The following is a 16,026-nucleotide window of genomic DNA, read 5'->3' as shown; positions in this document are numbered from 1 at the left end:
TTCATTAAAAGGAGAGATTTAGACACAATCAGGGAGAATACCCCCTGCAGATTGGAGATATGCTGCCACAGGCCAATTAATTATCAGAAGTTAGGGGACAAGCCTGAACAGATCCATCCCCAGAAACTTCAGTGGCACGCGCTTCCTGGTCCCCAGTCTTGGACTTGGGGCCTCCGGAACAGGAACACAATAGATTTCTGTCGTTTAAGCCAGTATGTGGCCCTTTGTTACAGCAGCCCTAGAGAACTAATACACATTTTGTTAGAATGGGCTTACCAAAAAAAAAAAAAAAAAAAAGTATTTCAATATACATTTTATAAATGTATAAACATAGTATTTTCAAATAGCACAATAGTGGAATCTAATCCCTAGGGAAAAGGCGGGCATATTGAACATATACAAGTACTTTAAACTCAGATGTTCATAGAAATGACAATTAAAAAGGAAAAATGTTCAGCTCTGCAGTCTTATTACATGCTTATGACATCACGTGCAAATCTTCTGTTCACATGTCCGTCTTCCCCACTAGTCTGAATGTGCCTTACGAGGAACTTGGCCATATTTAGCTTTATAATGCTAGCATCCTTCACAAAACCCAAAAGGGTCTGTGAGATTCAAACTAAAGAGAATAATCATTATCGGTAACCGGGATACCGATTGACAACCGGGAGGCATTATTTCAGTGAATCTGTGACCCTAAACCAGGCCTGTGTATATATTTCCTTTTTGTTGTTATTGAATTCTAAACATGCATGATGGGTATGGATTTTAATTTACCACTCTCAGGTGCAAAAAAAAAAAAAAAATCACATTACTTAAATTTTCCAAGTAAACTTATTTTTGACTCTGAAACCTTGTCTCAATGACGGAAAGAAATTCCACTGCATTCAGATTGTAAGAATGCTCCCTCCCCGGATCACCAACGATGGGGCTGGGCACTGGTCTTGACAGCCCCCCTAGTCTCGGCTGTTATGGTTCCCTTTTGTGTTCCTCCTTGTTGATCCCCAGGTTTCCTTAGAAGAGCTCAACTCTGCATCTGGGTCAGCGTTGAACACCAGGCACCTCTGTCAGCCTGGGAGCCCAGGAGCTTGGGATCCATCTGCAGGAATACACCCCCAAACATTGCCTGTTCCAGGGACCTGGGCAGGAGCAGCCTGCCAGTCTTTCTTAAATGTCCCTTTCAGGAAAACCCTTGCCAGCTTCAGCACCCTCTGCCCCCGCTCCAGGGCCAGGCAGCTGCTTCTGTCTCAGTTCCAAGCACTTCCCGGTCCTTGCCCTACGTGGACAATCCTGCCGGATGTCTTTCCCAGGCCCTTGCAGAAGTCAAACCAAGCAGAGGCTGGGTCTCACCAACGAGATGCTTATTAATTCACCCTGTTACATACAGTGTGGAGACGCACAGTTCTTACCGCTAAACAAACCAACATTTCACGAGTGTTAGATTGGGCTATCAGTTAGTGAGACTCTCATATATACCCTTGATGGATACACTCTCCTCTTTCCTTCCAAAAATAAAAAATAAAAAGCCAAGCTTTCCTGAGCATAGGAGGGCAGCTAGAAAAAAAACAATGGCCCTGTCTGGAAATGGTTCTGGACCACGAGACTATTCCCCTTAGTTTGCAACAGGGACTCAGCACACCGTCCTGAGGCCGCCCTCGTTTCTATTCTCCCCCAGCCACGCCTGTGTCTGTATTTCCGCACTGTTGTCTCACACCCGTGTGGAGGAAGGTCGGTGCTCGGGGGACTGGGGACACACATTGGGAACATCTTTCACCACCAGACCAAAAGCTGCTTACCAGATGTGCAGGGCTCTGCCGGCAGCATCCAGGAACACGCCCCACGTAAACTGCAGCCGTCTTGAGTTCACACTAAGTAGGAAAATCAATTAAAGGAAAACCAAAGCATAACTTGGGGAAACCCCTCCAGTCTCCATTTAACACTCCTACATTTTTCCTTTTACTTTAATCAAACTTTGATGAATCCAGCTGACTTTTCCATACACTCACTGTCCCTGCTCGTTTGATCAACCCGGTGCGGGGGCGGGGGGTGGGGCGTGGGGAGCATAAAATCCCTTAGTTGTTTTGTGTCTCAAATGAGTGCAGTACGGCCTCTTGAAATCTGTGAAAGTGCGTGCCTGTGTGTCCACATACACATGCATTGACACACGCACGCACATGCACACAGACTCCCGTTCCAGGAGTGTTGTGCAAAGAATCGGCCCCCATCGACCATTTTATTACTGTTTGCACATTTGGTGCAGAGCGGCAGTGAGGGCCCCGGCGTCTGCAGCAGCTCCGGCAATTAGCTCCGAATGAAACAGTCATAAATAGTAATTAGCCATTCCCTCAGTCGTGTCCCAAAGCCTTTAAAAAAATCCGCGGAGAAATCAATGCATTCTTTTCTAAAGACCTATTACAGCCACACCACCCACTCCACCGTCATTTCACAGAAGCTCAGAACAGGGGCGACATTCCTGACGCTCCCCGGACGCCCCTGAGCCCGTTCCCGGTGGGGATCCGGGCAGAAAAAGGAGCAAAGAGGAGGGGCAGAGTCACGTGGCTGAAAGTCAGAACAGCCGTTAAGGCAGGGAGACGCGGGTCGGGAGGAGCGGAGAATATTCAACACAAGATCCTAATTAACACAGACTGGCCTCCTTCTGGGGCTCTCCCTCTGCCTCGGCTTGGGGCCCGGAGCTTGGCGGTGGGGGGGTGTGGGGTGGGGGGGCCCGGCGGTGGGGGGGTGTGGGGTGGGGGGGCCCACCCAGGGGCGGGTCTCGGCCCGGGGCCCGTGGGGTCTCGTCTCTCCCGCAGCCGGGCCGCGAGAGCGAGCAGCGAGCACGAGGTCTCCTGCTGATGCGGTCCTGGCCCCCGTCTTAGGAAGGCGGGTCGCCGGCCCCTGACAGGCGGAGCTGCGGCCTGTGGTGACAAGGAAGCCCTGTCATCCCGTAAACACCGTGGTCCATTCTGTGATGTGCTGAGCAGCGTGGATGTGATCCTTCGGAGCGCGTCCATCCGGAGGTGGAGAACGGGCCCTGCGAGCGTTCCCGGCTCACTCTCCTGCCCCTCCTCCCCCCACGTGTCTTCCCCTCCGTTTCAAACAGATTTGCGTCCAGCAAAACCCTGCGCTCGGCCTTGCGGTATCGACCGTCTACCTGGACCACGGTTCGGGCGTTCCCCGCGGCCTGAACAAAGGCTGCCGTGTTCGCTTCCGCTCCTGTGGTGCCCTAGGGGTGCCCGGCATAAGGCATCTGAAACGCAGGCCTCAGCCCCTCTCCCGGCCTTATTTCCTTCCCCACGTCCTAAGTTCTCTGGTCAGCCAAACCGCAGGACTCGGTATTGCCTGAATGTATCTTTTCCGGGTGTGACCCCCACCCCTGACACACACACACGACACACACACCCCTCGTTAACAGTGCTCTGTCGCTGCGTACCTCCGACCTTCCAGCGGCTGCCTGAGGGAACGACAGACGTTCAAGGCGGACCCTGTGTCCAAACCCTCACTTTGCAACGGATTAGACGTATCGCCCTGAACCGTTCTTTGGTCCCTGTACGCCAGGAATTCTGCCCCCTGGCTGCGCATTTATACCACCGGAAAGATTTAAACAATCAAACCACAGACAGCCGTGACCACCACCACTGCCCCAACACCCAGACCCTGCTGCAGACTCCTGAAATGGGAACCTGCAGGGGGGGGGGGGGGGGGGGGGGTCCCAGGGCAGGCACTTTTCCAGAAGCACCTCATATGAGTCTCTTCCTACCGGCACTTAAGATCCTGACCATCACTTGAAAACTGCATTTTTGCCCACCTCTGAATCCGTGACAATAATGGCCCACTTCCCATGGTTATTGTGAATTTTTAATTCTACGACACGGGTAAAAAACCTGGAAAATATTAAATATATAATCAATTAACTGTGATTATGATGCTATTATGCGTTTTACGTCCGAGGCATTTTGTCCAGGCCCCCTAAAAGCTATGCTGTGGTACAGTGTAAATTATGGCTGTGCCAGATCTGAACCCCCTGGGAGCGTTTCTGCCTGCCCAAGGCTAGGCCAGCATCTGGCACAGGAGAGCAGCAGCAATGAAGGAACCCATTCTGCCTTCTGGAAGGTTCCCTCCGTTGCTCCAGACATCAACTCACCATTCAAGGTCAGTGTCAGCTTCTCACGTTTCCCTTCAGCAAACTTCTTCCCATCAGAACTCAGAATTCTTGTGATGTATATCATTCACCTGGTAACTAGTATAACTAACCTGGCCACTGGTTAGAACTACCCTTCCTTCCTGATCTTATGTTATTTTAACTCGTTTGGCTATTTTTGGTTTATATCCTGTCTCTCCAAATAGACATTATATTTTTATCTTTTTTGTATCCCTCACAAAGCCTCACGTGGTGTGTAATACATGGCACATATTAAGAAAAATACATAAACCCTCTGATGGGGGAGGGGCATCCCAGTTTACTTTCAGTGCAGATGGAAATGGGATAGAAATGGCAATATTAAAAAAAATAAAACTTGAGCAAGCATTTTAATTTCAAGACAGTAGAGCATGTGACTCTTGATCTCGGGGTTGTGAATTCAAGCCCCACATTGGTATAGAGATTACTTAAAAACTAAACTTAAGGGGCGCCTGGGTGGCTCGGTCAGTTGAGCATCCAACTTCGGCTCAGGTCACGATCTCACAGTTTGTGAGTTCGAGCCCCGCGTCGGGCTCTGTGCTGACAGCTCAGAGCCTGGAGCCTGTTTCAGATTCTGTGTCTCCCTCTCTCTCTGCCCGCCCCCCCCCCCCGCCCCCCCGTTCATGCTCTGTCTCTCTCTGTCTCAAAAATAAATAAATGTTAAAAAAAATTAAAAAAAAAACAACTAAACTTAAAATAATAATTAATAATAATAATAAATTCTTCATGATTGTACTTCCTTTGTTGGTAAAGACCTGGTGGGCACCAGCAGCCACAAATCAGTAAAATCATACGGCAGGAGCTATGGAGTTTGCAGACAATGGAGACGTAGGTTCTGGCCTCAGTGCTGGTGCAACGTAACTTGAGACTTTGAGCAATTCAAGTCACCTTTATGGTTTTCAGATTTGGTCAGAGGCAAGGGTTCTCCGTGGGTCTGTGGAGGTAGCTTTCAGTCCTGACAGTCTGTGTTTGTGACTCTCAGATCCTTAAATACAGGGATGCTACGTTACAGACATTGAGGCCTTCCCAATAGATAATATTATTCCCCTGAGAATGGATGATGGAATTATACAAAAGTGAGAATCCAGGGGGGAAAGGGAAAGCAGCATGAATAATGAAAAGGGAACAAAGAGGCTGAAAGAAGCGTGATTTGTGGGGTTCTACCGCCCTCCTCAGAGAGAAGGGAGGCAGTGAGCCCGCAGACGCCAGTGTGGGCAGGGGGAGAGAGGCCTTGCCTGCGATCAGGATACACGGAGCACACTTTCAGAGGCAACAGGATCCAGCCCAGGTTGAGACAAGGATTTCTGAGATAATCATACACCTCTGAGAGTCTGATGTACTAATTTGAAAGCTCATCAAGTCATCTCGACAATTATTCCTACCAACCCCAAGGAAGCCGTGGCTGTGCCTCAGTCAGAAGTGAAAAAGAACATTATAAAACCTTATTTCTCACCCTCAGATAAGCTGCTCACTCCCCTATCTGGTGACTCTTGTTGGAAGCGCTTTAAATGTTTTCTAAAAGCCCATATTGGCTCCTCACGTTGTACTGGGTCATTAAAGGCCCTCACTAATGGAAGGCTGGGCACAGAGGTATCTTTATGTCCCAGAGTGTCCCCTTCTCCTCCACAGGATAAGGGAGGCCAAGCTCTTTCCTCCACCCTGGCCCTGTGTCTGTCATACCCTCTAAGTGGACCTCCTTCTCGGCCCACCTTTCTTTCCATATGTAAGTCATTTACAAAAACCCATCTCTGAAGTCACTCCTCCGTGAGCCCTTCTCCAACCCTCTGTCACAATCCACTTTAGAGAAACTCAGTGAGGCCATTAACCGCGGAGGATGGAATATAACCATCCCCAGACCACACTAAAATGAGGGTAAGGGAATAAATCCAAGAGAAGAAAGGGAACAGGACAGAAGATAGTATCATTGGAGAGATGGTGTCGTTAATAAAAGAAGAGAGAGCTCTGGCAGACAGTTTAGGGGAGAACAGTGATAAAGAGCACATTTTAAAAAGGGTGTGAGGTTGTTCTCTACAGGAAAAAAATAGGAAGAAATTAAATGCAATTATCTACAATAAATGATTAAATAAGATATGAAATAATGAAGAATATATTAAAAAGAACGTGCTATATATTATACTAAAAACAAATGATGATAGTATGTGAAAACATAAGAATAAATCCTAATATATCATAATAGGTGGCTTAACACTTGAAAAGTAAATCAAGAAATAACTACATATGTATATTTTTAGAACACGGAATAAATGCTAAAAAATAAATAGCTAACAAAACTGAAAGGCATTGCCTTCAGGGAGGCAAATATTGATGTTGTTGCTTTTGTTACATACCTTTACATGAGATTGTACTAAACTAGCTGCCTGTAACATCTGAATTTAAAAAAAAAACACATTTTAAAATATAGGTAAAGCATCAACTCATCACTCCCTTCTGTCCTATAGCCCCTACTACACCTTCATTTGTACCTTCCTTATCGTATTATATGAGGTATTATAACTGTGTACTTTGTCTTACTAAATGACCATAAGCTCCCTAAAGGGAGGTGCCGTGACTTTTATTGTTCTATTCCGTCCGTGCTTCCCTAACAAGGGCTGTTGGAAACATAAGTGTATATTTTGGGGAGCCGTCATGTTCAGAGTGTACCTGTTACGGAAGGGTGTCACTATTCTAGACCTCCTGCAATCTGTGGGGTATTCCTACCCAACAAAGAATTATCCTGCTGAAAACACTTTAACAAATAGCCAGTGCTATGGTATTGGGTCTAATTTCCAGTCAACACTCCAACAAGGCCAAGGAGAAAGATTCAGAAGCCAGTAGTTGTCATTTACAACTTATTGTCATTACAACTCAGGCCTATTAGATAAGACAATACATCCATTTTGTTGCATCTCAAAGTAACAAGACAAGAGAGAAGTACTGTGTCATAATTTCACTCCCAGCCCCCAAAAGATTCAGAGTCCGTTGTTCTCAGGAACCGTAGCATCTGGATTTGTGCTGAGCTCATCAGAATACGTTAGGGCTGTCAGGTTTAGAAATCACTAAGTTTAGAATCCACAAGGAGAGTAGGAAATAGGATACAAAAGAGAGTTTAGACTCCCTAAAAGAACAGTTCCCACCCTATCCCATTTAATTTAGCTAGAGCTTAGCTGCTATCTGTTATCAGCAACACCCAATCTATTGAGACAATACATTTACTTTCAAATTGCTAAGAAAACATGGGTTTTGCCACCAGCCTACAGACTTCACAGATATTTTGGGACATGGACACTGTCACTTCTTTCTTAATACATGAATAATTATGTCTCTCTTTTAAACAAACTGTTCCTAAGAGTTCTATAATGATATCTGTAACTTCCAGCCCTAAATAGTTTGCCCACAGGTAATATTTAAATGCAGCTCAAAATGAACTTCAACCTCAGATGAGAGGATGTATATGGTATTATTAAATATTATGCTGTCTAGCCACCAAATAGAAACTGCATGGCCAAATAGACATTTGAATAACTGCTAAGTTGCTCTATCAATCAAACTAACAAAGTTAAAACGGCGACATAATATTTTTTTACCTGCCAAAATAGCAAATACCGTTACACTTATAACACCCAGTGTCAATTCCATGAATGAAAATTTATGCAAAAGGATTTTTGCTATTAACAAACCACCTAAGTATCCCACAACAGGAGGATAATTAAATGAATGGACGAACAATTATTTAGCCGCTAAAACCATCGTTTCAAAGACTGTATAAAGACCTGGGAAAATAGCCCTCATAAAATAATTTTATAAGGCAAGGTATAAAAACCTACACACAGTATTAGTCAGAATCATAAAAGGTACATCAACAGTCATATATATAAATATACACGTATTCGAATGGGGCAACAGAGCAGTATTTCTGGATGATGAGATTATAGACGGGTTTTATTTTCTACCTTCTTACAGTTTTTCAAACTTGGCACCGTGAAAATATGTCCTATATTTTTAATTAGAAAAGATAAACTTCTAACTGCAGGCTGTTCAGCAATACTCAACCACATAGACAACACTGACCAACTGAGGAAAACCAGTTGCTCAGGGCAATTGCTCAATCCCAGAGAGACTTGACGCCTGATTCAATTAGGGGGGGGAAATCATTACTTTTTTTATTCCCCCCCGAAGATGTTTTTTTTTATATGTTGTTAGAGGTGGGGGTAGAGTAAGATATGCCACGTGGAATACTAAATCAAGAAGAAATAGATCCATTTTACAAGGGTGTGTTTTGAAATCATTATTATAAGTGAACTTATTCACTGTGCATTAAGCTTTAGCAATAAAACAGCACCCTTCTCTCCATGTGTCTCATGGCTACCCTGCTCTGTCTCCACACTTCTGAACAGTAAAATAAATCAAATTACCCCAACAAAAAGCATAGTATTCTCCAAAGAGAGGCCCTGTGTCCCTCCCTTTATTCTATATTGTGCTTGAATAAAGCACATGAGACCCTCTCATTGAACCGGTCTAAATATAAAGCCTTTGGAAAAACCATGCATCCTCCTCTTTCCAAACTCAGTTACAATCCCCATTAATGTTAATAAGAGCTATGTGGCGGGATGAGGAAAAGCCATTCCCATTATGTTTTATTACATTTTTATTTTATGAACTGGTCTCTTGGATGATAAATCAGTGCTACTGCAAAACCGTCATTCTTTAGGGAAAAACCTCCCTGAGATTTCCCTTCTTTGTGTTATTCTGATGCTGGCAAAAAGAAAAACCCCCCAAAAAACAAAGCACATGCCGAGTGTTTGGGGCCGGTAGTGACTATTTTGCTGTGGGTGGCACCCCAATGAAATGCCAACCGTGCTGTACTTAATGAGCAGGAACTACAGTCTTGCTGAAAAGACAGAGAAAAGGTGCCTGAGGTTAAGTATTGCGTTTTACAAATACCCACTCAGCAGCTGGCAGTTAAGCAACCTGGAATCAAATCATGCTCACCATCAGATAAGTCTCGGGCACCCAAAGCACTCTAGAGCAAGGGTTTGGTCTAAGTGGGGTTGCCATCCTGGCCTCGTTTGTCTGCTCTAAGAGGAGGGTACAGGGACTCGTACCCTTCCCTTCTCCATATGACAGATACTGCACTATATCCTTTTCTACATATTTCTATATATTTCACGCCCACCTGAGGTCCCCTCCTCTGCACACGTAGCTCCTGGGATTTAGAAAATTCTTCCTTTTGTTCTTTCCCACCTTGGCCCCATGAACACTTCCCCCCCTCCCCCCCATTTGGGTCCACATTATTTTCTTCCCTTTAAAACAAAATAAAACACACACACACACACACACACACACACACACACACACACACCCCTTTATTTTTTTAGAGCAGTTCTGAGTTCACAGCAAAACTGAGCAGAAAGTACAGAGCTTCTGTGTACCCATTGCCCCCTCAACAGGTACGGATTCTCCCACACAACAGCAGTACACGGGTTGGAATCAATGAACCCATGTTGATACAACATTATCACCCAAAGCCCATAGTTTACATTACAGGCCACGCTTGGTGTGAGTTCTGAAACAGGTACAACGACATGTAGCCACAGCAGAGCATCGTAAACCGTAGTTTCACTGTCCCTCAAATCCTCTGTGCTCTGCTTGCTCAACTCACCCTCTCCATTAACCCCTGGCAACCACTGATCTGTCTCTATAGTTTTGTCTTTTCCAGAATGCCATGTCATTGGAATCATAGTGCCTGGCCTTTCCCAGTTGGCTGCTTCCACTTAGTAACATTCATTTATGTTTCCTTCACATCTTTTCTCTTTAGTGCTGAATAATACTCCATTGTGTGGTTGTTGGGGTTGGGTTTTTTTGGATGATTTTATCATGACCTACCTTTTCCAGGTTTGTTGAGCTATAATTGACATATAAAATTTTGTAAGTTTAAAGTGTAAAATGTGATGACTTAATAGGCATATACATTGTGAAATAATTATCATAATAAAGTTAGTTGATGTATCCATCACCTCACATAATTATGTATGTATGTGTGGTAAAAAAAAAAAAAAATCGAAGACCTACTCTCTCGGCAACTTTCAAGTCTGTAATACAGAACTGTTAATGATAGTCACCATGCTGCATATTAAATCCCTAGTGGACCACAGTGGATCTATCCATTCCCCGACTGACAGACATCTTCGTTGCTTCCAGGTCTTGGCAATTATGAAGAAACTATCTATAAATATCCATGTGCAGATTTTTGTATAGACACAAATTTTCAATTCATCTGAGTAAATACCAAGAAGCACAATTGCTGGACTATGTGGTAAGAGTATGTTTAGTTTTCTAAGAAACCACCGTATTGTCTTCTCAAGTAGCAGCACCATTTTTTGCATCCTCTCTCTTTGGATGAGAGTTCCTATTGTTCCACATCCTCCCTACCATTTGGTGTTGTCACTGTTTTGGATTTGGCCATTCTAATAGGTATGTCCTGGTATCTCATTGTTGTGTTCATTTATAATTCCCTAATGACACCTAATGAGGCATGTGTTCAGATCTCTTGCCCATATTTAATCATTCAGGTCATGTTCTTACTATTGAATTTTAAGTGTTCTTTGTATATTTTTGAAAAGAGTCTTTTATAAGATATTTATTTTGCAAATATTTTCTACCAGTCTGTGCCTTGTCTTCTCCTTCTTTTGAAATAGGAAACCAGTTTTAAATTGTAATGGTGTACAGCTTATCAATTATTTCTTTCATGCATTGTGCCTTTGGTGTTGTATCTAAAGAGTTACCACAATACCAAAGGTCATCTAGATTTTCTCCAATGCTATCTTCCAGGGGCCTGCACTTTAAAGTATATTATCCATTTTGAGTTAATTTTGTGTTAATTGGTGAAGGATGTAAAGTCTGTGTCTAGGTGCCTTTTTTTTTAATGTGGATGTCCAGCTGTAACGGCACTTTTTGTTGGATAGATTATCTTTGCTCCATTGTGCTACCTTTACTCCTTTGTCAAAGAGCAGTTGGCATATTTAAGTAGGTTTATCTCTTGGCTGTCTATTCTATTCCATTGATTTATTTGTCAATCATTTTCCCTCTTAATTGTCTTGATTGATCTTGATTGATCGCACCATTGTCTTGATTGCTGTGTTCTATAATAAGTCTTAAAAGTTGGTTAGTTTCAGTAATCCAACTTTCTTTCTCTCTCCCATATTGTGTTGGCTATTGAGACTTTTGCTTGTTCACATAAATCTTTTGAACCACTTTCTTGATATCCACAGCTAATTTGCTGGAATTTTGATTGTGATTGCATTGACTCTACAGAGCAAGAACTGACTTGATAATATTGAGTCTTCCTATCCATGAATATGGAATATCACTGCATTTATTTAGTTATTTGATTTCATTCATTAGGGGTTTATGATTTCTATCATATAGATGTTGAATGTATTTTGTTAGATTTATACCTAAGTATTTAATTTTGGGGGGTAATGGGAATGGTATTGTGTTTTAATTCAAATTCCACCTGTTTATGGCTGGTATATAGAAAAACAATTGACTTGTGTATATTAATTGGGTATCCTGCAACCATGCTGTAATTGCTCATTAGTTCCAGGAGTGTTTTGTTGTGGTGGTTGTGGTTGTGGTTGTTGATTCTTTCAGATTATCTACATAGATGATCATCTTACCTACAAAAAAGAACACAGTTTTATTTCTTTTTTCCCCGTGTACAGTAATTACCTTTTCTTGTCTTACTGCATTAGCTAGGACTTACAGTATGATTTGAAAAGGACTGGTGAGAGGAAACATCCTTGCCTTGTTCCTAATCTTACTAGAAAAATGTCTAGTTTCTCACCATTAAGTATGATGTCAGCTGTAGGGTTTCTTTTTTTTTGTAAATAAGGAACATAATAACTTCCTATTAAGCTGAGGAAGTTCCCCTCTGTCTTAGTTTACTGAGTTTTTAACATGAATGGATATTGGATTTTGTCAAAAGATTTCTCTGTATCTATTAATTTGGTCATGTGGCTTTTCTTCTTTAGCCCATTGATGTGATAAATTACATTAACTGAGTTTCTAATGAAATAGCTTTGCACAGCTGGGATAAATCACACTTGGTCATAATACATAAATCTTTTATACATTGTTGGATTCTATTTAATATTTTGTTAAGGATTTTTGCATCTATTTCATGAAAGATATCAGTCTGCAGTTTTTTTTTCTTGTAATATCTGTATCTGATTTTGGTACTAGGGTAATGATGGCCTCCTAGAACGAGTTAGCAAGTATTCTCTCTGCTTCTATCTTCTGGAAGAGATTATAGAGAATTGGTATAATTTCTTTTTCAAATGTTGGTAGACTTCACCTGTTAACCCATCTGGGCCTAGTGCTTTCTGTTCTGCAAGTTATGAAGTATTGATTCAGTTTCCTTAAGATATAGGCCTATCCTGATTATCTGTTTCTTCTTGTGTGAGTTTTGGCAGATTGTGTCTTTCAAGGAATTGGTCCATTTCATCTGGGTTATCAGGTTTGTGAGCATAAAGCTGTTCATAGTATTGTTTTATTATGCTTTTGTTCTCCATGGGATCCATAATGATGTCCCCTTTTTCACTTCTAATATTAGCAACTTGTGTTTTTCCTTTTTTTTTTTTTTTTTTTTTTTTTTTTTTGGCTTGGTTAGCTTGGCCAGAGGATTCTCAATTTTATTGTTAAAGAAACAATTTTGGTTTTGTTGATGTTTTTTTCTTTGATTTCCACCATTTGCTTCTATTGGTTTCTGCTCTAATTTCTATTATTTTCTTCCACTTATTTCATACTGAATTTGCCCTTTTTCTTTTTTCTTTTCTTTTCTTTTTTTGAGAGAGAGTGAGAGAGCATGAGAGTGAGTGGGAAAGGGCAGAGGTAGAGGAAGAGGGAATCTTAAGCAGGCCCTACCCCCTGAATGGAGTCCCTCAAGGGGCTCAATCTCACGGCCATGAGAATATGACCTGAGCCAAAATCAAGAGTCAGGCACTTAACCAACTGAGCCACCCAGGTGCCCCAGCTGCTCCTCTTTCTCTAGTTCCCTAGGGTGGAAGCTTAGGTAATTGATTTTAGATTTTTCTTTGCTTCTAATCTATGCTATAAATGCTTTATAATCCCCTCTAAGCATTGCTTTTGTTGCATTCCAGTAATTTTGATAAGTTATATTTTCATTTGCATTTAGTTCAAAATATTATTGAATATTTCTTCAGATTTCTTCTTTGACCCATGTGTTATTTAGAAGCATGTTGGTTTTAGGGGATCTTCCAGCTATCTTTCTATTATCTATTTCTAGTTTAATTCCAGTGTGCTCTGAATGCAGAAATTGTCCTATGTCTTTTCTTTCAATGTTGTTAAGGTGTGGTTTATGGCACAGAATATGTTCCATATTGGTGAACGTCCCATGCGAGCTTGAGAAGAATGTGTATTTTACTGGGTTGAGTGAAGTAGTCCATAGATGTCATTATAATCCAATTTATTGGTGATGTTATTGAGTTCAATGATGTCCTTACTGAGTTTCTGCCTGCTGGATCTGTCCATTTCTGAGAGATGGGTATTAAAGCCTCCAACTATAATAGTGAATCATCTATTTCTCCTTGTAATTTTATCAGTTTTTGCCTCACATTATTTTGATGCTCTGGTATTAGGCACATTAAGGATTGTTATGTCTTCTGAGAGAATGAACATCTTTATCATTATGTAATGGCCCTCTTTATCCCTGATAAGTTTTCTTGCTGTGTTATCTACTCTGTCTGGGATTAATATTGCTACTCCTACTTTCTTTTTATTTGTATAGCATGTAAAATTTTTCCTTATCCATCTATTTTTAATCTATATGTATCTTTTAAAGTGGGTTTCTTGTAAACAACATATAGTTAGATCTTGGTTTTCAATCCACCCTGACAATCTCTGTCTCTTAACTGGTGCATGTAGTCCCCTGATATTGAAAATGATTATCAATATGCTTGGATTAATATCTAACATATCTGCTATTGCTTTCTATCTGTGGCTCTTATTATTTGCTGTTGTTTTTTCACCCTTTTTCTGCCTTTTATGATTTGAATTGAGCATTTTATATGGTTCCATTTTCCTTCCATTCTTATGTATCAATTATACTTGTTATTTACTTTTTATAAGCGGTTGCTATAGAGATTGCAATATGCATTTACAACCAACCCAAATCCACTTTCAAATATCTCTATACCACTTCATGGATATTTCAAGTACCTTATAAAAACAAAATATTGCTGATTCCTCCCTCTTCCATTCCTTTTTATCATTGTGGTTATTTATTTCACTTATACACAAGCATAGGTGCATATATATAATACAATACATTATTGCTCTATTATTATTTTGAACAAACTGTTATCTGTTAGATTCGTAAAAATAAGAAAGACAAAAGCTTTTATCTTATTTTCACTTGTTTCTTCTCTGATGCACTTCCTTTATATAGATCTGAATTTCTAACCTACATAATTTTCCTCTCTCTGAAGAACTTTGTTTAATATTCTTACAAGGCAGTCTACTGGAAATAAATTCCTTTAATCTGTATTTGTCTAAAAATGTTTTTATATCTCCTTCAGTTTGGAAAAATAATTTCACAGGGTACAGAATTCTAGATTGGTGTGTTTTTTTTTTCTCTCAGCACCATAAATATTTCACTTCTTTCTTCTATATGTCTGAGGAAATGTCAGACATAATTCTTACCTTTTTTCCTGTGTAGATAAGTTATTTTCTTTCTTCTGGCTTCTTTAAAGATTTTTTTTGGTCTCTGATTTTCTGAGGTTTGTATTTTATATGGTTACATGCATTTTATATGATGTTCTCTGAGCTATTTGATGTTCTCTGAGCTTTCTGAATCTGGTTTGGTTTCCAACATTAGTGTGGGGCAAATTTTCATTCATTATTGTTTTAAATATTGCTTTCATTCACTTCTCACTTTCTTCCTATTTTGATATTTCCAGTACATGTATGTTATGCCTTGTCGAGTTGTCTCACAGCTACTGGATGTTGTTGTTGATTTTTGTTTGTTTGTTTTTTTAGTGTTGTTTCTTTTTTCTACTTGTTTTTCAGTTCTAAAGGTTTTGACTGGATACCCTCAAGCTTACAAATTCTTTCCCAGCCATATCACGTGTCCTGGTGAGCCCATCTAAAGCATTCTTCGTTTCTATTACACTGTTTTTGATCACTAGCATTTATTTTTTTATTCTTTCTTAGAATTTCCATCTGATGGCTTCCTTTATCCATATGTTCTTACATGTTGTCTACTTTTCCTATTAAAGCCCTTAGCATATTAATCACAGCTTTTCATATTCTTGGTCTTATAAGTACAACATTCCTCCCATATCTGACTCTGGTTCTGATGCTTTTTCAGTCTCTTCAAACTGTGCTTTTCCTTTTTAGCATGCCTTGTAATTTTTTATTGAAATGAGGACATGATGTGCTGGGTAGAAGGAACTGTAGCAAATAGGTTGAATAATGCACTGGTGATGTGAGGGAGTAAGGGAAGCATCCCACAGTCCTATGATTAATCTCAGTCTTTTGGAGAAGCTGTGCCCCTGGACTATGAACTTCATCAGCACTTCTCAGTCTCCCCCTCATAAGGTGAAACGAGGTGTTCAGAAGGGCAAGAGTCAGACATTTCCTTTCTCACCGTGGAAGGCTACAGCCTGCTGAGGTTGAGTATTTTCTTACCCTCAGTTTGGTGAAGTCTGAAAATATCTTAGTGGATGAGGCTCTGGTAAAATAGTTTCCCCTGAGGGTAGGTCTTGTTTTAAGAAGAATAAAATGCCCTGGAGTATTTCAAAATGATTATTTTTCCTTCCCCCTTGCCAGAA

The 16,026-nt window shown here is 41.1% G+C and overlaps 1 long non-coding RNA gene across 1 annotated transcript; it reads right to left on the bottom strand.

Moving 5' to 3' along the window:
- Nucleotides 1-815: 815 nt before the first annotated feature.
- On the bottom strand, nt 816-1,870 carry LOC122218927. The gene is made up of 2 exons (XR_006202173.1): nt 1,797-1,870; nt 816-1,099 (listed from the first exon to the last, which is right to left on the bottom strand). It is a non-coding gene; the product is annotated as an uncharacterized LOC122218927 (long non-coding RNA).
- Between the last annotated feature and the right edge of the window lie 14,156 nt (nt 1,871-16,026).

Source organism: Panthera leo, chromosome B2 (assembly GCF_018350215.1).
Source record: "Panthera leo isolate Ple1 chromosome B2, P.leo_Ple1_pat1.1, whole genome shotgun sequence".
Lineage (NCBI taxonomy): Eukaryota > Metazoa > Chordata > Mammalia > Carnivora > Felidae > Panthera > Panthera leo.
Note: the sequence above shows the minus strand (reverse complement) of the source record. Positions and strands in the feature narration are given on the sequence as shown.